This window comes from Chiloscyllium plagiosum, chromosome 36 (assembly GCF_004010195.1).
Source record: "Chiloscyllium plagiosum isolate BGI_BamShark_2017 chromosome 36, ASM401019v2, whole genome shotgun sequence".
Classification (NCBI taxonomy): Eukaryota; Metazoa; Chordata; class Chondrichthyes; order Orectolobiformes; family Hemiscylliidae; genus Chiloscyllium; species Chiloscyllium plagiosum.
The window spans coordinates 9717804-9741689 of NC_057745.1; the positions used below are offsets into that span (position 1 = coordinate 9717804).

General features: G+C 37.5%; 2 long non-coding RNA genes across 5 annotated transcripts in view; one reads left to right on the forward strand and one right to left on the reverse strand.

The window, feature by feature from the left end:
* LOC122540936 overlaps nucleotides 1-23886 on the reverse strand; it is a 186360-nt gene that overhangs the window by 61767 nt on the left and 100707 nt on the right. The gene's annotated exons all lie outside the window — the stretch shown is intronic.
* LOC122540937 overlaps nucleotides 7667-23886 on the forward strand; it is a 36297-nt gene continuing 20077 nt past the window's right edge. The window contains exon 1 of the long non-coding RNA XR_006309463.1: nucleotides 7667-8129. This is a non-coding gene — a long non-coding RNA (uncharacterized LOC122540937). The remainder of the gene's footprint in view (nucleotides 8130-23886) is intronic.

Genomic DNA, 23886 nt, shown 5'->3' on the forward strand with positions numbered 1-23886 from the left:
GATGCACGAAGCAGCTGTGTTTCTGTGCACAATGTGACCTCACAGAAAATGGTAAGTCAAAGACGTCCCTGATCTCCAAAGTTAAGACCCAAAGGATTTAGGATTGGGTTGATTCTGACTTGGTTTTAAACCAGTCATGATAGTTTGGTGAGAATGGTAGATTTCTGATACAACATCAGTTGCCAAAAAGTGGAAGAGGATAATGTCCATGTAGTAATCAAGGGCATGTTGGTGAAGAGATGCTAAAATGGAGATCTGGGAAAGCAAGTGGCAAGCTGCAACCACCAAATAGCTGCTCAGGAACTGTGGCCATCTAGTTTCACGGTGAAGGAGGAGAGAAATGAGAGCAGCAAAAAATGAGATGCAAATACATGTAAATATGATAGTTGCCACTTATTAACAAGTTGCTGTTGAAACTTTAAGGGGAAGAAGTTGATTCCTTAACATTGAGATTCGAGTTTTCTATTCTTGCCATGTTGGCCCATATTTCTCACCATTGTCCACACTGCTCAACAACTGGGAAAATTCCACCCATGATTTTTATTCACATATAAATGAAGTTAACAAGTTTGCCCATTGCACACTGTTAAACCATTTAGTGTAATGCTTCTGTGTTAATCATAGGTAAATCTATTCCATCACACCCAATAGGGTCATATAATTTCAACTGATTCCCAACTCTGAATTCCCTAAGCCTCATTTTCACTTTCTCATGAGGAGTAGCAGGCTACAGAGAAAATAGATAAATATATTATGATAAACTAAGGGAAAGCTCCAAGATAAGAATAAACAGTCAATTTTGTTACACAAGAACAATTTATACTTTCAACCTTCATTGCTCTTTCTTAGATGTGCGCAATATTGTTAGTTTCACATTCTTCTCTACAAGATCATTTGACTTTGTACAATGTCTTCAGATGTCTAATTAACCAATCAAGTAATCAAACACAGGGTTTTGACCTGAAATTAGAACTGAAGTGATTCCACCATTCCAGGTTCAAAGTGGAATTATATTGTCTAACCTTAAAGGGACACACATCGAAATTACATCTTACTTATTACAATGACTTTACTCTAATAAAACATTTCATTTATCATCAGCAGTGCCATGAGAGTACACAGGTCATGAAACATTTTACTTTTGAGGACAAAGAGAGATGTTAATACAAAAATTGTTCATCCTGATGAATAGGATTCAAATATGCTGAACCATCTGCGGAAAGGACTATATATTTTTATGTAAAGCATCAACAGAGAGAAAATTAAGAGAGTTAAACAAGGGAATAGCACAGAAAAACAGACAAACAGAGAGGTGACAGTAAGTGAAAGACAGAAAGCAAGAGGGGACCCAATTTATTATGACCGCTTTCTTTAGAAATGTATGCATGGATGGGATTGACATTTGTAAAAATACAAATTCATTTTATTATTAACAAGTATTAAAACTCACAAACTATGAAAAGCTGTTGCAAGTTTCTATTCTCAGAGTGTCTGTTAAAGTTTTGACCAATTTTATTTTGGCTCTGATCAACTGCTTTTCAATAAGCTACACTGAAATTCATACTTTGTTCATGTTTATAAAGGCTATTGCTGCAAAACTCATTGATATTCAGAAACATGATTGAAACACTGTACCAGCAGAGCATTTTGTGGTCCTGGGAGAAGGAAAGGAGTGAAACTTCAAAGAAAGCAGCAAAATTGCCAAAGTGAGTGACTGGAATGAGTAGAAAACAACCTCCAAATGTAGTCATTTTACAAATCCCTGTGAAAGCATGATTGGTCAGCAAATTGCTTCACAAAAAACAGCAATTCTACGATATAACACACCCGCTATTCTGAAAGAGAATCGTAATTTTCTGTGCGATATATTACAGATATTCTTTGTTAATTCTAAGTTAACTCTAAATGGGATCTGTCCTTTGGTATTATCTTTTGGCTGCTGATACAGTTGAAGATTTTCACTAGTACACAATCTTATTTCACCTTGGTATCATTTAACACTGTAAAGTATTAAATTCTGATTCCGTGTAATAATTTGCAATCTTTTATTTTTTTCTGCACCTGCATTTGTAACTTTTTCAGTTCATGCCCATCATTTAGATATTAAGTTTAATTTCTAATATTTGTTTTGAAATGGAAATGTTAAATTAATTTTGGGGAGTAAACTGGTTTAATTTAAATACATCAAGTGTCAAAAAATGCTTCAGATTAAAACTTTTTTTGGATTATCCTTAAAGTCAGGCTATTGAAGTGAGATCCCCCAGACATAGAAATAACTTTCAATGATGGAATGAAGTGACAATTGTTTTAAAATTGGGAAAAGCAGGTGAAGGAACAGGATCCACAATACAGATAACATCAAGGTTGAAAAGAGTAGAAGGAAAGACAACATGAATCAAGAAATACTTGGTGCAAGTTTACAATTAAAAACCATTGAGACCGAGATCTCAATGTTGGATCAGAGATGTTGTCCTATGCTTTGACCTTTATTGTTCCAGAAATAATTATTCTGAAATATTTATTTATTCTGAAAGCAAAATTTTTTGTCATTGATTGCAGACAAAAAAAGATGCTATCACACAAGTTTTTACATTGTTTTAATAATTTGATTGCATAATTTAGAACACACTGATGCTGGGCAGCATGGTGGTTCAGTGGTTGGACTTGCTGTCTCACAGTGCCAAAGACCCAGCTTCAATTCCATCCCAAGGCAATTTCTGCATGGAGATTGCACATTGTCCCTGTGTTTGCATGGGGTTTCCTCCGGGTGTTCCGATTTCCCCCACAGTCCAAAAATTTGCAAGTTAGATGGAGTGCCCATCAGTGTCCAGAGATGTGCACCCTAGGTGGATTAGCCGTGGGAAATGCAGGTTTTCAGGGATTGGGTGGGAGGATTTGTATGGGCTGAATAGCCTACTTCCAGACTATAGAGAAAGAAAATTGCACTCAAAAAAATGAAATATACTTCCAAATTGATTTTAAATCAATATAGATGAAAGATAGTAAGACAGAACTTTTCTGATTTGTAGAATTTGAAGAAGAGTACTGTTAAGTGTTTGAAATTGGGGATTTTTGTGCAGAAATAGACTGGGTTAACATCATTACGAAAGACAGTGGAAAACATTGACAGGAAGCAAGTGAGCCCAACCCTGTTATTGTCCTCAATCTGATTTATCCATTGGTCAAACAGTGACAGAGCTAAATAAGGACAATATCCCCATCAGCATATTTTATGAATAAATATTAAAAGAGAGAAACACAAGAGAAATAGACATAAAGCGAGGCAGAAATAAAGTGGAACAAGAGAGTAAGAGAAGGATGAACAAGAGAGACAGACAAAATTTGTATGATAAGGAGAGCAGAAAAGAGAAGTAAATATAAAGAGAAATCAGAGAAAGTGAAGAAAAACACAATTTAAGATGTCCTAGAAACATTTAGACAAGTGTTTTGCAATATAAAATCTTTAATATTGTTAATGATTGGATAATTTAACTTTAAATTTAGCTACTTCTTTAATAACTGTGAAATAATAAAATTTGCACACTAATCTTTGACAATGACTACTAAAGAAAAACAACATAGAAAAATATGCAAATATGTCAAATCATCCTGGATTATCAGAGATTATGAGGTTAAGAACTGGATTAGCAGCTATTGACCTTTATGTCAAAGTTATATAAACTCATTATCATCACAAATTTCTCATGGTGTTACAGCTTGCGTTAGTTTTATTTATATATAACACTAATCATAAGTGAGATGGAAAGAGGTTTTATTCGCCTTGCTGTATGAGGTGTTACCTAAAACTATATAATTGGAAGTCAAGCAAAATCAACAATGAGGCAAACCTAGAAAAATATGCCATTTAATTCATTTTACAATGCTTTTAACATTTTTATTAAGGTTCTACAACTGGATATTATTAAATATACTTCCTGACAAAAGATCATTTATGTTAATGTGTTAAACCAAACAGTGAAAATACTTCATTTAATTTAAAAATATGAGGTTTGGCCTCTTCTTTATAGTGAAGTATAATATGTGTACTAGGTGTGCAGGTTGTGAGGACATATTGCTGGATTTGGTGTTTATCTCAATATTTTAAGCTGCTAGATCATTCACCAGTATAGCTTTTCCAGGCCCACTTGATTGTAAGGCCTGTCTGACCCCTTAGACTATAATTCATCACTAACTATAATTCTCCTGCTAATACTTTTCTTTTAAAAATAAATTTAATAAAAACAAAAACTGAACATTAGAAGTTTGAAACTAAAATGGAGAATAAGTGTTGCCAAACCATTCACTATTGTAAAATAAAAGGCTCGGTCATACTTCAGGGAAACCTTTCATAAAGGTCAACTCATCCTTTCTGTCTCAGATAAGCCTTTGATAAATTTTCAGTATTTTTCCCTTTTTGTTTTAAAATGGATATCACAATCATTTTTGTAATATTTTAAAGTGCAATAAAATATGCTACAATAATACAAGTCTAATATTTGAGAAAGCTGAATCCTTTACTGAAAAATCATTGTTACTCAGTTGTATGAAGATTATTTGGTACATGCTTTTTGATGTTTCATCCTCCCTTTCTTGCAGCATCTTTGGGTTCTGGGCACTGATGTGCTGTTTATTAATTGGAACACTTCCATCTCTCAGCCTATATCTGATACAAGCTGCTTACAGAGCTTAAAATAGGGGATCAAGTTTGGAGGGTGACAGCAGACAAATTCAGTACAGAAAATTGGTGCGCTTCAAATTAAATTTTGAAATGACCTTATCACTGGTACAAATGTTATGATTCAAATAGAACGAGACAGTGTGAATTGATACATTGAAATGCAAACAAAGTTAAGACAAAAAAAATCACACAAACTCCCTAACCTCTGAGTCACTCAGGCAATCATGCTGTAGAGCTTTAAATGTGTAATATTAAATTATCTCAGTCAAATAAACAGATTGAAATTCTGTGAATACAATTTTTAAAGAATATTGAAATTTAGTTGTATGGAAATTGACAGATACAGTTCTTTTAATTTGACAAGTACACATTTAATCAGAACTCAAATACTGAACCAAATATTCAGAGGAAGCCATCATCAAAATTTACAAAGGTTGAAAGATGCCTACCAGAAAAATATTTTTTTTCTCTTTTAGAAGCTGAACAACTTGTATATTTCCATCAGTTGGTATTTTGATTTGGATTTTCAGCAAATGGTCTCTTGGCCATTTCCAATTATTTTTCCATGTTTGTAACATTGAGATACAGGAGTTAATTTAGGTTAATTTAGTGCTTTTTCTGCTCAATGGATTTTGTCTGATTTTAAAGTTCAATTTAATTCTACAACAATGACTGATATTTATGTGCTGCCCTTCTTCTCCAGTATCCACTATCTCATGCATGTTATTGATTTGCTTCCTCCAAATGTAAAATTCCAGAAATAATCCCAGCCTAATTATTTAGTTAAACAGCATATGCACTGTATATTTTTATTTTTATCCAATGTTATTTTGGTTTAGATGGACTACTTTAGACACCTGACAGTTTCTTCATGAAAGTACTTGACAAACATTTTTTGGGCAATAGATAATGACTTTGTGTACATGTTGCAATGAGATCTCAGACTGATATATTTCAAATTAAGTTGCATCTCTGCGTAGGTTTGAGAACACCACTAGAAATGGTTTGTTGGAGTACTTTGGCATGAACATATCTCATCAATAAGATTGTCTTTAGGCCCACTCATATTCTATAGCATGTGGTATAGTTACCATATTTTCCTGAGAGGAGGTGAGACTCTAGCTCACCGTATTTTTGTGGGTAACATGACCTTTCAATTAAAAAAAGGCAAATGAGCCAGGCCAGTTGCAAAGTAACCCAAGTACTAACAAAGCTATTGTTAATTCAAGACAGATATTAAATATTTAAAGTCTTACTATTTGGTAAGAGATTGTTTAGTGATTGAAAGGTTGAGGTACTATACACATGTCTTTATGAATCATAGCTTCAACAGCATTTATAAAGTTTGAAAGCTAGCCCAAAGGGTATGATTTTTCTGCCTAAATTTGTCACTTTAATCATGGCCAAAGGAGTACTACCATGACATGGCAAAAAAGTGCAAGCCATACTAAACCAAGTTAAAGTAATGCAAGTCAGTTCCCAGACAACTAGGGCCAACCCAAGAAGAAGCAAACCAAACTAATATCAATTTGAGGTAACTCAAATCAAACCAGGCACAATCAAAGACAAGGTAAGGCAGTATAAGCCAATTAAACTCCATGCTTACTTAGGACAACACAGTTTAACTGGCAGTTAGATTACTACAAATTGGGCTTCAGGTGTCAGTCAGTAGACTCAGGAAGTGCATTCATTTCTGACAAGACTTCTGTGAATTTTCATAAAGCTGCATATAAATTATTTTATATCTGTAGTATTCATCAAATTTTGCTACAGAATATTTTTAAATGGTTTAACAACTGTGCAATATTTTGAAACAACATTCCACACTTTTGTCAATATCCCACTCCCAGCATTCAATTTGAACTTTCTCTACAACTTAGTGATTATCATGTCATTCAATGGTTCCTTTGTTTAAAAACAGGGCAGAAATGCTATAGTACCACTAACTTTGTTACAGGTTCCAAGATGCTTCAAACAAAATGTGAAACCAAGGGCAGATGACCATAAGGTTGGAAAGAGAGATTATAAGGACAGGATTAGCAGTCCAGAGACAGAAAGTGGGGTTCTTTGCCCTAGCACCAAGGCAGCTGAAAGCATGGTCACCAATGGTGGATCAATTAAAATTCAGCTTGGACAACAAGCAGAATGGGAGCAATGCAGACGATTTGAGCTTTTGGCCTGTAGGAGGTTACAGAAATGGGGAGGGCAGGATTGTGGCCAATCAGGGATTGAAAGCAAGGAATATATACTAATGACGCAAGGCATAACTGGTCCAGGTAGAAATGATCATGCATCAGAAGGTATTAGGAGATTAGTGATTTCACCCCAGAACATAACAAAATAGCTATTATATTAATTAGAGAAAAAAAATTGATAGATATTTAGTTAGAATTATTTCACAAACATTGGTAATGATAGTTAACTTAGTCAATTGAAACCCTGATTTGATTTTAGCTGAGCATGAGTGGTTGCAACTCTAATATTATTTTCACCAGTCTTGTTACTCTCTTGATCGGTTTCCACGCTGATTCTCAGCAAACCCTTCCTACCATGATCTTTGTACTTGCACAGTGCTGATCTCACAGTGAAGCTTCTTTATTCAAAGGGATCAAGATGGGCCTTCCAAATCTGAGACTGAGTGTGACAGATTTAGTCAACTCTGTGTTTAAAATTGTCACTGAGCTTCATTTTATTCATGTTTTTATATTCTCCAGCACTGCATTCAGGATTTCTCAGTCTGACGTGTAATTCTGATTGTTTCCATGTTGTTGCATTAACTATCCTTTCAAGTGTTGTTTGAAATGTATTAACAAGAAAGAGGTCAGAGCAAACAATTGTCTCTAAAATTATGAAAGATGTTTACAGAAAGTACGATGTGTGCTTCAGATGATTGAAGAACAGACCAATAATCCTTTCCAGGAAGTTTTTGCTTGCACATGTCCCATTCAAAAAAAAGTCTGCAACATCTATGCAGCGAAAAATGTGCTTCTCCATTATGACAGAATGTGTCAGGTATTATTTAAGGTAATCACCTAAATTTGTAGGTTGCTTGCAAGATTGTGTTTTCTCCTGAAACGGTTTATTATGTTGAATCGGGACAACCAAAAGCCACCATTGAGTTACACACTGCGACAGCTTTAAGCATTGCGAGCCTGTTCCGACATCATGAGTCGCTCAGTAAGTGGCAGGAGAAATTCAAGGACCAGTAACCAGCAACACTCCCACCACACTGATGCCCAAAACTGAAACAAACGAGTAATAAAATCAGGGCGTTGTCTTCATAAATCAAGGAGAAATGCTCTGATCCATGCACGGGTATGATTTGATTGCTTGCAGTCATTTTTAACATGTTTACAGTTGGTACAGCCCTGAACTTTAACCCCACCTCCTTCCCTGATGGAAAAAAAACAAAAAAAAAACTCTGAAAAGACCTCCGAATGCTCGCTGCTGGGTAAGAATATTTCATGTTCATCAGGGTTTGATCTTCTATTATGGATTACAATTTAAACAAAAATCCATTTCCATCTTGGTCAAGTGCACCCGTGTCAGTTTCATGTTAATTTCAGTCCTGCTCAAATGTGAATAGATGGCTTCAGAGAAAACAGAACGTTAGCACAGCAGATTCAGACTCCCAGGGCTCCACAAATGTTTTGTACATCATCGTAATTGACACATCAATTTATTTATTTAACTTGACTCAAGAAGGAAAATCTGAGCAGAATTATTATTCTCCCTGCTATACATTTCTGCGATTTGCTTTGATAGGATGCACAAGGGGATTCGGGGAAGATGATTTTGCAGGTGGGTTAAGTAACCAAGGAAAGGCCAGGTTTTCATAGCACCCAGAGGAATAATCCCCTGAAAAAAAAGTGCTTTATATCAAATATAAATGCTGTTCAATGAATCTCTGTGGTGTTGCGATTGGCGGTTTGTTCGCAATTAATTGGGGGCATGAAGTTAGTCACTGGCGGATAGACCAATCGCGTACAATCGGCCTGCAGTCCAAATGCAGGAAAATTTCCACAAAACTACGCTGTGTTCATGGAAACATGTTTCTAACAGGACTTCCGAGAACTAAATCGGTGAAGAGAAATAAAACCCATAGGGAATGTGAAGGAATTTAATAATTTTTTAAAAATACAGCGTACACAAGAAATGGAATGTTTCCACTTTGAAATAATTTTCATTTCCACAACTGATGTTTCCTGGGTGGGCTGGGGGGGGAGGCTTGTCTGTCAGGATAGCTGAGGATATTGATTGGATGGATCTGGAGATCTACTGGCGTTGAAATATGCAGATAGTCAGGTGGGATTCAATCGGAAGGCCAACATTTTATGCAAACCACTGATTTACGCTTAGAAAACGAATTTAATTAAGCAGGCCACATTCGTAGTGAGAAACTTTTGAGATTTTAGACTCTGGAGTATTTCAGGATGACAGATGAGTGTGTATGAGAGATGATCTATCCACTTAATAATCGTCTAGTGAGAAGCAAAATTAATCATTTGAAGTCTGAACCACTTCTTTTGTTAAAAAGACATTGGTTCAACAAAGTATAAATGTCTAGTTATTTTTAATCACCCTTCTATTCATGTTAGGACACATCTCAGTAGCAGCTGGAACTTGAACCTGGACCTCTTAGATCAGAAGTAGGGTCCTTACTACTGCATCGCAAGATCCCATTTTAGATATATATCTTGCAAGAATTTGGTCTTCCTCTCTATTCTCTTAACTAATTGTTACTATTTATACAAGATCAAAGGATAGATGGACGAGTTGCATATTCAAAGATGCAAATAAACAAATAAGTGTTTATTACTTTGCTGGTCTGTCCATTTTTCACTTCTATTGGTCAACATCTGAGCTGGTTTGGAAATGACCATCATGATTTTGCTCAATGATTTACAGTTAGCACCAGGCAGAATTCAAATATGGTGGTGTATCAGAATTAGCATCAGCAACTATGTGTAGAAAAGCAAATGAATATCACAAAGATAGGGCATTCCTGTGGTAGAATGGTAGTGTTGCTATCTCTAAGTTGTACAGTCCAGGCTCAAGGCTTCTCTGGAAGTGTGCAATTATACCTTTGAATATGTTGATGAGGATTTTTTTATGGAATGTACCCAACCCATTTAATCTCCTGAGATGATTGTCACACTCTCTTCTGGATGGCAAATGTTAATGGAGAATAGCTCTAGAGTATTAATATATTGTCATGTTCCTAACTTCCCTACCATGGCCATTTGATTTTCACAGATGTTATTACCTGATGTAACAGAACAAGAACCCTCAGCCAATTCTGAGGAAGGGTCACCAGAGCCAAAATGTTAACTTTGATTTCTCTGCACAGATGCTGCCAGATCTATTGAGCTTTTCCAGCAACTTCTAATTTTGTTTCCAATTTTCCTTAGAATGCTGACCTACCCAAATAACTGTCCCTGAAATCTCCAGTCTCATTCCTGACTAGATATTTATCCTGCTTCTTTTTGATGTTTAGTTTTTCAGCCTAGTCCACTTTCCTTGGAGTCTGTTCCACAAGCACATCTCCATGGGACAATTTGCCACTCATCTGCAGAGATTAGCTGACATCCCTTCCATTTGAAGTCATTTCATTCTGCATCTCAAATTCAAGTTAAAAAGGCAATTTACCCTTGACCAGCACTGTTCAAGTCATTCGTTTTAATCCTGGAAAGACCAAATGGCCTATTCCTGCTCCCATTATAACCTTGTGATCCTGTAGAATATATCCACTATATTTTTTCTCCATTCCCCAAAACTATGCTTTATTCATAAAACTTGTAAAGCAAAAACAAAAATGTTTCAACTTGAATCTTACAGAATTTTTAATAATATTCACTTTGTTCCCTGCCAATATATTCTACTCAATTGAATGGCATTCCATGTCACCTGAGGGAGCAAATAATTTAAATTTGAAATTGCAGCTAGTGAAAAGAGGTATAAAAAAACTCTCTTTGTTGTATTTTCTCCAAAACAAAAATCAAGATGATTTCTATAATTCTATTTTTGGAACTGAGAGCCCCAAGTTGTCTTGATGTTTTATGAACCCTCTATGCCTGATTAATACCTTTTTGAAACAGCATTATCAAAAATTCCATATGGGCATCCTGTACAAGCTCAGAATAATTTTATTGCACTTTTAATTCAATACCTTATGAATGAACGTTCACATATGATTAACTCTCTGTATAACTTTAAAATTTATAGGAAAGAAAATAGGAGCAGAAGTAGTCCATTTAACCATTTGAGCTGCACCACCATTCATTATGATCATGGCTGAACATCCAACTCAATAACCAGTTCCTGCCTTTTTCCCATACCCTTTGATTTCCTAGATCTAAGAACTGTATCTAACTTTTTCTTCAAAATATTCAATATTTTAGCCTCAACCATTTTCTGTGGCAAAGAATTCCACAGGCTCATCACTTTCTGGGTGATGACATTTCTCTTTATCACAGTCCTAATTGACCTATCATATCCTTTAACTGTGACCCCTGGTCATCAGGAGCATTTACTGTGTCTGGTCCTGTTCGAATTTTATAGCTTTCTATGAGATCCCCTCATTCTTCTAAACGCCAATGACTATAATCCTAACTGATGCAATTCAGGAACCAGTCTGATAATGTTTTATTGCACTCTCTTCATAGCCAGAACTTCTTTTGGCAATGAACTTCTTCACTCAGATAAGGAGACCAAAACTGCATACAGTACTCCAGGTGTGGTCTTACCAAGTCACTGCAGGAAGACATCCCTATTTTTGTACTCAAATACTCTCACTTTGGAGGCCAACATATCAGTTACCTTCTTCACTGCCTGCTGCACCAGCATGCTTACTTTGTGACTGGTATATAAGGTCTCATTGCATCTCCCCCTTTCCAATTTATTAACATTCAGATAATAATGTCTTCATGTTTTTGCAACCAAGTATTTATCCTCACATGTATCCATGTTATACTTCATCTACCACACATTTACTCACACATTCAACTTGTCCAAATCACATTGAAGTATCTCTGCATCTTCCTCATGGTTAACTCTTCCACCCAGCTTTGTGTTGTCTGCAAACTAGGAGATATAACAGTTCTCTCATCTAAATCATTAATATATGGTGTGAATACCTGGTTCCAAGCATTGATCCCAGTAGTATCTCACTAGTCACTGGAAATGTGTTGCTGGAAAAGCGCAGCAGGTCAGGCAGCATCCAGGGAACAGGAGAATCGACGTTTCGGGCATAAGCCCTTCTTCAGGAAGGGCTTATGCCCGAAACGTTGATTCTCCTGTTCCCTGGATGCTGCCTGACCTGCTGCGCTTTTCCAGCAACACATTTCCAGCTCTGATCTCCAGCATCTGCAGACCTCACTTTCTTCTCACTAGTCACTGCCAGCTACTCTAACAATTTCATATTGTCCAAAATTGTATACTTCACTTTTAGTTCCAATCATTGCTTACTCATTTTAATCTGCATGAGTAGACATCATTAGCAATTTTCAACACAGAGTTACCGACACGAGTGATGACCCTGCATGGAATAGTTGGATTAGTGCTGGTAGATAGACCCAGAGAGGAAGAAAAAGCCTGAAGAGAATTTTCCAGAGAATGTTGAAGAAAAAGCAATGAAAATAAAACCTCAGATATTTTCACCTTTTAAATGAGAATAGCTCCAAAGAGCCAAAATTCTGCAGAAAAAGTCAACATAGGGACCAGACAATAATTGCCATGTGAAACTGTTGCTCTTGAATCATACTCATGAACTATTGACATTTATTGGCAATATAGATGTCTCAATGGTTGTAGATTAGATTACTTACAGTGTGGAAACAGGCCCTTCGGCCCAACAAGTCCACACTGACCCGCCAAAGTGCAACCCACCCATACCCCTACATTTACCCCTTTAACCTAACACTACGGGCAATTTTAGCGTGGCCAATTCACCTGACCCGCACATCTTTGTGACTGTGGGAGGAAACCGGAGCACCTGGAGGAAACCCACGCAGACACGGGGAGAATGTGCAAACTCCACACAGTCAGTCGCCTGAGTCGGGAATTGAACCCGGGTCTCTGGTGCTGTGAAGCAGCAGTGCTAACCACAGTGCCACCCTGCCGCCCACCATTGTTGTGCAACAGCATCTACAATAACTTCCAAAGAAGGGATCTAATGGAATGACCAGAAAATGAATCAAAAGAAAATACAAAGAAAATTAATTTTGGCCTTCTAAGTTTATAAACAGTAAGCATTTCCAAACACAATAAAGGAGCTGTGGAGTAGTTGTCTAATGACTAAAGGTTGATCTGGTTGGCCCTACACTCATTGGAGTTTAGAAGACAAAAAGGTAACCTTCTTGAAACATAAGATTCCAAGAGAGCTTGATGGGGTAGATACTGGGAGGATGTTGCCCCTCATGGGGAAATCTAGAAAGAGGAGGCAGAGCTTAAAAATAAGAAATCTCTCACTTAGAGATAGAGAAGAGGAAGGATTTCTTCTATCAGAGGGCCAATGGTCTTTAGAATTCTTTTCCAAAGAGAGCAGTGGTCATGGAATATATTCATGGCTGAATCAGCAGATGTTTAATCAGAACCAAGTTGAGGATTATGAAGTACAAGTAGGAAGATTAGCCATGGTCTGACATAATGGCATACCAGGTTCAATGGGCCAAATGGCCTTGCCAACTCCTTTTTTTTAGGATTTTCTGATCTTATTGATTATGTCAGCAATGGTTTAGTTTATAGCACTTGTGCCTTTAAGTCTCAAGGTTCTGGATTTGAGTCTCCCTGCAGGAGACAGAAATCAGAGCTGACACCCCACTGTGTGACTAGGGGAGTGCAGCTCTGGTGAAGGTGCCTTCTTTCTAGTGAGATGTTAAACCAAGGCCAATATTTATCCTTCAGTCAACATTGCATGAACAGATTATCTGGTCATAGTCCCATTGCTATTTGCAGGAGTCTGCTGCATACATAGTAGCTATGCTGTTTTGTACTTTAGAACAGTGCCTGCAGACTAAAGAGAATTGTAACTTTATTCTGGGTATCATTACTGCAAAAGGAGCATCAGTTGGGTTGAAGGAAGGAGACATGGTAGTGGCAGAGGACTTGTTTACAGACTGGCTGCAAGGATTGGTGCTGAGTTTAATGTTTTTTGTCATTTATATAAATACTTTGGATGTGAATATGGGAGGAATGGTTAATAAGTTTGCAAAGTTGGTGGTTTATTAGACAGTGAAGGCGGTTATCTCAGAGTACAGTGGGACCTTGATCAGGTGGGCCAATGGGCCAAGGATTGGCAGATGGAGTTTAATTTAGACAAATGTGAGATGTTGCATCTTGCTAAAGCAAATCAGGGCAGGACTTATACAGTTAATAGTTGGGTCCTAAGGAACGTTGCCAAATAAAGAGACCTTGGAGTGCAGGTTCATTGTTCCTTGAAAGTGGAGTCACAGGTAGACAGGGTAGTGAAGAAGACATTTGGTACACTTGCCTTTATTAGTCAGTGCATTGAGTATAGAAGTTGGGATGTCATGTTGTGGCTGTACAGGACATTGATTAGGCCACTTTTGAAATATTGCATTCACTTCTGGTCTCCCGGATAAAGAAAATATGTTGTTATACTTGAAAGGGTGCAGAAACAATTTACAAGATGTTGCCAGGGTTGGAGCTAAAGGGAGAGACTGAATAGACTGTAGTTATTTTCCCTGGAGCTTCAGAGGCTGAAGGGTAACCTTATGCAGGTTTATAAAATCATGAGGGGCATGTATAGGGCGAATAGCCAAGGTCCTTTTCCTAGGGTTAGGGAATCCAGAACTAGAGGGCATAGATTTAACGTGAGAAGAAAAATATGAAAGGGACCTAAGGGGCAACATTTTCACACAGAGGGTGATGCGTGTATGGAATGAGCTGCCACAGAGAGTGGTGGAGGTTGGTACAATTGCAACATGTAAAAGACATTTGGATGGGTACATGACTGGGAAAGGTTTAAATGGATATATTAGCAAATGGGACTAGATTAATTTAGGGTATCATGTCAGCATGGATGAGTTGGACTGAAGAGTCTGTTTCTGTGCTGTACAACTCTATGATTCTTTGATTCTAGATTATATGATATAGAGTCTGGGTGTGCAAGGTTCCAGATGAGATATCCTCTCTTACCATCCTCTGAATATATATAGTTATGTTCCATGAAGCCTGTTGCCATTCATTCACAAGAATGTAGATCACATATTATAACAGTGGCTACGCTTCAAAAGTATTTCATTGACTCTAATGGACTTAAACATTTCTATTGGTTGCAACTCATGTTATATAAATGCAAGTTCTTATATTTTTTAACTATCAAGGTTTAAAATCAGAAAATATTACATTAACAGTAACAAATCTAAAAAGGCTGGCCTGCAATTTTTACAATTTAACCCCAATCTAATTTGGGTCAATGTTTTTATCTGCCTTTCTTGCTTGCTTGTTGTTAGATGTCGTGTAACTGGGGGAAAGTGGTGACATATAGGGAATGGAGATGGATTAAGGATAAGATCAGGTTAATGAGGTGAACAAACTGCAGTCTTTCTGGGTGGAAGTGGCTGAATTGACCTGGTGGTCATTTCTGAACATTTTCACTTCTTTGCAAGTATGTGCAAAATGTTCTCTTTTTTCAAAAATAAAGCAGTTCTATTAAAAATTATTTTTGTTTGACCTGTTTTCTTTCAGTAGAAGTTACTTTGAGTCAGGATATTAAAAGTATGAAATATTCTCTGATATATCTACTATAGTAATCAATTTAATAATGGGAATAAAGAATAATTATAAAAAGTTTATGAACAAGTATTCAGCTCCCAAATGCAATAGCCTTTCCATTTAAACTTTTATTTGTCTATTTCTGAAACAAAATTCTTATTTTTTTAATCCAACTACTACATTGCAATCACGTAAATCACAGTTTTAAAATATTGCCAAGTTAAAATTACCTGTTTATGTAAAGCTTTTCAGAAGACCAATATTGAGGAAGCAGTAAAAATGGACACATAACTAGGTTAGTCTCATTGAAACTTAACAGTGAGGCCTTTAATTCCTTTGTGCATGACATTTATACATTAAAATGAGATGGATAAATAATTAAGCACAAACACTTTGAGAAAAGTTTAATGGCCCTTGCCAGCGTATTTGCAGATGGTGGTGGTGGTGGGGGTAGGGTGGGTGCCAGCGGAATGTAAAAGAAGGAAGTGGGAAGGTGAAAAATCCTTCTCGCACACCAAATAATTGGGGTCTGCCTGGAAATGGACTGCCTGGAAATGTGGTGGAGGCAGACTCAGTTAAGGCATTTATGAAGATATTAGATGAATATTCAAATAGGGCAGCACGGTGGCTCAGTGGTTAGCACTGCTGCCTCACAGCGCCAGGGACCCGGGTTCAATTCCTGCCTCGGGCAACTGTCTGTGTGGAGTTTGCACATTCTCCCTGTGTCTGCATGGGTTTCCCCCACAGTCCAAAGATGTGCAGGTTAGGTGAATTGGCCATGCTAAATTGCCCGTAGTGTTAGGCGGATTAGTCAGGAGTAAATATAGGGGGGATGGGTTCCTCTTTGGAGGGTCGGTGTGGACTTGTTGGGCTGAAGGGCCTGTTTCCACACTGTAGGTAATCTAAAAAAAATTGCAGAGTTATCAGGAAAATGCAAGAAAGTTACACTAAGTGAAAATGCCAGTGCACACAATGGGCCGAACAGCCTCCTCCTACATGTAACAAATCAGTCACTGTAAAATACAATATGGTAAGATATCAGGTAGCCCGCAGGCTCATCGGGGCTACCATGGATTTAACAGGCCAGTCAAGAATCTCAATCTTCCTCCACCACAATAAAACAAGCATCTGGAAAAGGTGGAATTAAGCAGGCCAGCCCAATACTTTCACAACTCAGACCGAAAAGGAAGAAAGGAAAAAGGGGTATTTCTTTGTTTGGGGGGGTGGGGGGGTAGTGGGAATCAATGTACCTTTTGGAGTTCTCTCTGCCACGTACCTCTGTTGTACCTCTATTCCCCTCTCACCCCTACCCCCTATTTCTAGAGCCTGGGCCTCCTCCAGAGATTTACCTTCAAGTCCAGCATCCACAATCTCCTTTTCAGGACTCTCTTGCCACACCAGCAGTGGGTCATTAATATGGTTTGGTATTGCCAGGACTACCCAGCTACTGGCCAGCCGTTCCCAGGAATGGGACATCCTGTACCCCAGCATATTTTCACTTCCTAAAAAAGCAAACTTTTCATGTCACCAAATGATAGCATCCATACTTAGTTTCTCTACTAGTTTTTTTCAACCGTCATGGGCCTCAGCCCTTCATTTTAAGTTTCCTAATTAAATTGAAATGCAAGAATTCCAAAAAAAATCACACTGTACCTAGATACGAAGTCAAATAGCAGATATTGCTGAGCATAGTGGAACAAAACAGGGCTGAACAGAAAGCAAGATTTAAAATGGGAACAATATCCTCATCACTCATTCTCTCTTTAAACATCAGTGATGAGCACACAGCATGTTCAGAACATACATCTATTAATAATGGGGGTTGCAGCCTTTCATGAATACCCCTGATTGCATTTCATCTTCCTACAGTGGGAATTCAGAGGTGCTAAACATTTTGTCCTACACCAAATCTCTCTTTCAGTTAACTTACTGCATAATTATGGTAATTAAGCTCATTTAGACAATGTTTTAAACCTGTTGAAAGGCCACCTCCACTCTAATTATAGTTGTGGACAGCCTGCGGTCACTTACCATTGCCACTGGTTAATCATGACCAGAAGAGTGAGAATAAGCTAACTAGCTAAGCTGGAGGAAGGCCGGACAAGAGGATCGTAAAGTTGAATATCAAGTGCATTGACTAGTTACTGCAAACTAACTATACACATCTCCATGCCTGTTTAGTGAAGCACACAGAACATTTAGAATCTATACAGATAAATGTTTAGTTCTTTCTTACAATTTCCTCAATCCAAAATCTCCCCCAACAATTTGTGAAGTTTTCTAATGAGAACAGGAATTTTAGGAACAGGGAGAATACACTGCACCTCTTTTTATAAATTAATTCCATATCACCAACTTTCCCCTGCATCTCTTAGTCCTTTCAATCTAGAAAAACAATTAATTATCTCTTGATCCCATTTATGTGTTCAAAACCTTTCTCGTGGTGATTTCTTTGCAACTTCGTAACACGTCGGGATGAAAAGCTCTATGGAATCTCCATTTTTCACATTTGTTCCAATCATTGAATGCTTCACCAAAGCAAAATATTCACTGGGTCAATGTTGTCATGGTCATGAAAATTTTGATCACATCACAGTGAATAAGTCCCTGTTCCTTCAAAACATTTAACTCAACTTTCTTCATTTTGGAAGATCTGAACAGCTGCTGCCAATCATACTTCCAATTATCTCCAGCAATCCACAGACCAGAGTTATAGTATTTCTTGGATGTAAGTTTGCTTGCTGAGCTGAAAGGTTTGTTTTCAGACGTTTCATCACCGTACTAGGTAACATCTTCAGTAAGCCTCCGAATGAAGCACTGGTGGTATAGCCCTCTTTCTATTTATATGTTTGAGTTTCCTTCGGTTGGTGATGTCATTTCCTGTGGTGGCGTCATTTCCTATGGTAATGTCATTTCCTGTTCTTTTTTCAGGGGGTGGTAAATCGGATCCAAGTCAAAGTGTTTGTTGATAGAATTCCAGTTGGAATGCCATGCTTCTAGGAATTCTTCTGCATGTCTCTGTTTGGCTTGTCCTAGGATGGTTGTGTTGTCCCAATCAAAGTGGTGTCCTTCCTATCCATATGTAAGGATACTAGTGAGAGTGGATCACGTCGTTTTATGACTAGTTGATGTTCATAACGACATGACCTACATGAGCTACAAATCTTCTCAAAACTCACTGTAGTATTTCTTATTTGAAAATAGATAAAATTGTGTTAGAAAGTTCAATCAACTTGCTCCCGCAATGAAGGACTTATGGAAAACATTGAGCAGGTTGGGCTTATACCAATTGGAGTTTAGAAGAACTCTAAATGTCTTATTTCAACATTGAAGTAAGATCATAGAGTACTTGGAAGAGTGGATACAAGGAGGAGGTTTTCTCTTGTGGGAGAGACTAAAACTAAGAGACATTGTCTAAAAATATGAAATCTCCTCCTTAAGGCAGCGATGAAGAGAAATTATTCTTCCCAGATAATTGTTGGTCTGTGGAATTCCCTTCCCTAGAAACATTAGGACTTCATTGAATTTAATGAGGTCTATCGATTTTATGACAGACATGGGAATTAAGAGTTATGGGAAGCTAACTGAAAAGTGGAATTGAGACCACTACCAGATGAACCACAATTTTATCGAATGTGGAGCAGGTTGAAAGAGCCAAATGGACTACTCCTGATTCTGAGCGTTATGTTCTTATAAAACTCTTTCAAGGCATGGGAAACTTAATTTGAATAGATACTTATTAGTTTTATGCATGCATAAAGAAATTCCCCATTGTAATTGGATACAATACCCTTTGTTGATAAGGAAGAAATTTGAAATGGGTTTATGGAGCTAGTTCCCAAAGCACAACATTTTGCAACTTTCTTTTTTTTTAAAAAAAGGCCATAATCATGTTCACTGCTATCCTAGTATACTCAATGGACCATTGTAGCAGTATCTTTACTTTGCATCTAACCCATGCTGTATTTCAGGATGGGACAAATTCATAGAACACTGTGACAGTATGATCTATCTAACCTATACTAAACTTGATCTCGGAATATTGAGGACTAAGACATAGTAGTGGCATCCCTACTTTTGAGCAAGGAGGCTTGGGATTCAAGTCTCACCTGCTCTCGAGGTATATGAAGACATTGCTGGATAGATCAATTAGGAAAACAGCTTAAAAACTTCACATTTGAGAAAGACGATGGTGAATTACTTGCCTTGAAAACAGAGTTCAGTTAAGTTTGCTGATTAGGACAACTTATCTTCTCTAATTATCATCAAACTATAATTTCACATATGGGGAAACAGAGATGAAGGGTTGAGCTCTATAATGTAAAATGTCACCAGGGTTAAAAAGCCTGAGAAATCGATAATTCAAAATGTTAATAGTTAAATAACAACTGTCCTGTACTTTAAAAGCAACAAGATTGTATTTCTGCATTGGGCTCTCTCAAATAGTAATACAATGATGAACATTAGACATTTGTTTTATTTCTAATCTTTCAACAGATTAATGAAATAAAGATGAATTTCGATATGGAATGAATAATACAAAATCCCTCTTCAATACTTCCACAACCATCCTGGTTTTTCCTACCTAACCAATGCCGAAATGACATAATTTTAGCCCAACACTGATTAAATTAAGATTGCTCTGGAACTTTCTTCCGAATGATACTAACAGGCACTTCCCGGAGTATGGAGCTGGTGTTTGAGCTCAATATCCCTACAACACCCATCACTTCTTCACCTCCCACCCATCCCTGGCTTCTCTTTCCCCTCCCCTACCACTTCGGAATGAATGGAGTTGGAATGTTAACAAGTGAAACATAGCATGTAATGGTTGTCCCAACATGGGTCTCAGGATGCCTGTGGGAATGAGGTGTGTGCTACCCATCTCTACAGCTTCCACAATAGTCTCCTCAAGTAAAGTACCTCTTATCTCTCTAGTGGAACCAACCTACATAAAAGACTAGAAAAGGCCCTCTTAGTGAGGGAGATGCAGCTGTATTTTAACAAAACCATTTATTAATCCTCATCTCTAATTAAGAGCCATTTACAGGAAGCATTTTATGTAATTGATTTGTTAAATGTTAAAAACCACACTTATTTACATTGACAGCATAAGGCACATGAACACATGATAATCAGATTTTACATTAGAAGTGGTGAAAGTGTGCAGAAATCACTTTCTTCAAATTTTTATTTTTATTTTAAAAAGGGACACTGACCTAGGAGTAATTAAGAACAAAAGCATAAAAAACCTTGTCACTGAGGAGCGGTATCTCACAGAAGATGGGCACTTGAAGCTGAATGTGAATTTGGGATTCATAATAAACTTTCACACCAAGAGTCTTATCTCACACTTCTTATCCAATTTTCCCCTAACACTGAGTGTCGTACCATTGGCACTAAGTGGCATCAGTGCTCTACCCAAATGATTGTTGTTAATTGAATCCGGATGCTAATTGCAACTCTACTGCTTGATGATTGAAGGCATTGCAAACCATCCATCCATCAGTTGCCTACACTCAGTCACCTTTTCCAGAAGAAGAAAGTGGACAGTATCCAGGAACCCTATTCTCTTTTATGGAAATCTGAAGTAATTGTGTCTCCCTTTCACAACTTAGGAAGTTTCTTTCCTTTCTTATAATATAGTTCTAGGATAGTGTCAATCATTGTAGTTCCAAGAGAGGACCAGCTGGGTTTTGGAGATGAGGAAGCAATATTGAACTTCCCATGGTGTGGAGTAAATGAGAGTCAAATTTCTCATGAAATAAGTATTTCTTATGAGAAGGTGGGTAGGAGAAATTTGAGTGAAAAGTATTTCCAAAAGATTTTCATTCCTCCTTAGGGTTTTGTGTTGGTTACAAACCTAATTTATAATGTATTAACCAGCTTTACATCATTGCACAACCATTATTTACTAGTAACATTTAAGGTACAACTAAATCGTTTTGCAATCTTAAATATTACATAGTCTTTTCATCTAGTTTGTTCTTGTGTTCTATGAATTGAGACTGATTGTTAAGAGCAAACATTTTGTATGACAATCCCTTTTTGGGAAAGTAAATGAGGTATGCAGATCATCGCATGTTCCAGTGTGTTGAGAATATTTTCTACCACACAGCCTCTGATCAACAACTTGATCAAGCAAATGCAGGAAAACAGGAGTTGAGAGACATTAGGAAGGCAACATGTATGCCTCATAACGACATTCAAGTTACTTGGTTGTCCAGTATTCTATACCCACCTTAGTCACTGTCAAATATGTTACTGCAGGTTTTAATGGAAGATTGGATGCACATTTGATGTAGGGGAAAGTACAGGGCTATGGAAAGTCTGCAGGGCAGTGAGATTAGTTGAGGATTACTCCAGCAAGGAACCTGCATGGTTCTGACAGAATGGATGGTTTTCTTCTGTTGGAAAAAAGTTTGGACAAGCAAAAGGACATTTAGCTTGTGTCATCCAAAGCTCAATTATCATTGTTTTGTAATGTTCTTCATTCTCCTCAAGAACACCTTGAACTTGTATTTAAAGAGGTTCATTCTGTTTGATTTCTAATGAAATTTGGCTCATTATGCTTAAAGAAAACTGCATTGGTAAGAATTATAACAGCAAAAATCTTGGAATCGTTTACAAACCAATTAGATCTTCCAGTTGGGTGAACTGGGTGGGGGCTTTTCTGGTTGGATGAACTAAGAATTCCCAGAGCAAATCCTTGTGGAACTCCATTGGTTATTTTTTACCTAGAGAAGAGCATTTTCCATTAGTTACTATCTCCTGCCTTGATTGCTAAGGCAGGTCTCAATCCACCTAGCCAATTTGTGAACTATTCCATGAACTCTAATCTTCTTTGCTGAAGTCACAAGAGGGACTTTTGACAATTCAAGCAAACTGCACATTCTGAATTACCCTTACCTACTCATTTGGTTATTTCCACAAATAGTTCCAGGAGCTCTTTTTTAAAGTGTGAGCTTTAAAGCCATGCTGCTTGCTCCCTATGATAACTGCTCTTTAGATGCTCGTTAAGAGTATCATGTACTGTAAAACACCCTCAAGCAGTTTCCCCTACTGCGGTTGTTATGCACAATGCATTATTCCAAGGGGGAGCTATGTGTAAACTCTTCTGGCTGTTAAAATTGCAAAGTTTAACAGCTGCAAAAAGGAACAAATGTGATATTTTCTGTTGCTGAAGACTTCACTCTGAAATCAGCTCGGCACTGGTAGTCTTTCTTCCTTAAAATATCTGTCTTAAAGATGACATAATTGTACCACAGGCAAATCTCAAAATGTATAGAATGAAATAGAAATTACAGTCAAGGTACAGTTGATTCAGCTGATGTTTATCTTCAAAAAAGCAAGCCCTACCTTACTCCAGTATGCCTTTATTTCAACCATCTATGGTACCTTTTCTAAAAAATGACATGGTCTCAACTTTTAACTCTGACACTGGATTCCACAACTACAACCCTCTTCATAAAATACTTTCATCTGCTCTGTTACAGACATTTAACATTTAATTTCGGAGAATCACAGAATTGTTATAATTCAGAAGGCAGCCATTCGGTTCACTGTGTATCATTACTGATCTCTTGCTTTATCTCCATACCCTTCTACAGTATTTCTAGTCAAGAAATCATCCAATAACCTCTTGAATGCCTCAAGTGAAATGCTTCCACCACACTTCCAGGCTATGCATTCCACACCTTAACTACTCACTGAGTGAAATGGCTTTTTTTTCTCACATCACCCTGGCTTCTTTTTCATCATTTCATTTCTATGCTCCTTCAACAGAGATCACTGAATCCCTGGAAGTATTAATTTCAGAGGCACATCGTACATCACTGATTACAAAACAGGATAACGTGCAGGAAGTTTGACACACAGTAGCAGTGTATGATTATTTAATTGACATGCGCAACATATTTGGAACAGAAAGATTATATATAACTTGTCAATATCCCATTGTATTGCACATGGGAAGTCAAGACTAAGGAATGGTATGAACTCTATCTGCCTGGTAAATATCAATGGAACTGAACAGCCACCAATATGACATCCAGCTTGATTTTTCTATCAGTCCAGTTTCCTGCTGGGCGAGACAAACTCACCTCTTGAGTGTAGTCTTCAAGTAGAGTGGGAATGAGGGAGGAGAATAATTGGGCTACGGCAGCCGGCACATTTTAAAGATAGAACATTCAAATGTTAATTTTAAAATGCTTTACACGCTTCCTGAGGCTGCATGCTCTTTAGTACAAAGTAAAGCTCTTTACCTCCTTATGTAATATAGCACTGCTTTATTTACATCTGTACATAGTATGTTATGAAATACAGCTCACTAGTGCAGTGACTAAAACTCCTCTGTCCACATAGAGTAACAGAGTCATAGAGATGTACAGCATGGAAACAGACCAGATATCCCAACCCAGTCTAGTCCCACCTGCTAGCACCCGGCCCATATCCCTCCAAACCCTTCCTAT